Below are 346 nucleotides of genomic sequence, written 5' to 3'. Positions count from 1 at the left end.
TGCTGCTGCTGCTCCTCCTCCGTTTCAACTGAACGCTCTCTCCCACAGTCACTTTCGAAACTTCCCTTGATTTCTACCAGCCTCCACAACGATATTCCTAATTTCTCTTTCGAGTAATCCTTCGAGTAATTTTCAACGTCATACGTACAAACTTAATCACCATCCGTTTCGCCTTCGATCCCTCCCCGTTGATAATCAACGTCGGTTTAAACATTCTCCAAATTATTCCGATTCGCCGCGTGGATCCCGTTCCTCGAGAAGAAAATCACGAGGAATATTGAAGTGATAACGCCGAAGGGACATAAAGTATCATCGAACCGATCGAAACTCCGCGCGGTATCGGATC

At 46.2% G+C, this 346-nt stretch overlaps 1 protein-coding gene across 1 annotated transcript in view; it reads left to right on the top strand.

Moving 5' to 3' along the window:
* LOC108580107 (aristaless-related homeobox protein) overlaps positions 1-346 on the top strand; it is a 10546-nt gene that overhangs the window by 7920 nt on the left and 2280 nt on the right. The gene's annotated exons all lie outside the window — the stretch shown is intronic.

This window comes from Habropoda laboriosa, unplaced genomic scaffold (assembly GCF_001263275.1).
Source record: "Habropoda laboriosa isolate 0110345459 unplaced genomic scaffold, ASM126327v1 scaffold2, whole genome shotgun sequence".
NCBI lineage: Eukaryota > Metazoa > Arthropoda > Insecta > Hymenoptera > Apidae > Habropoda > Habropoda laboriosa.
Note: the sequence above shows the minus strand (reverse complement) of the source record. Positions and strands in the feature narration are given on the sequence as shown.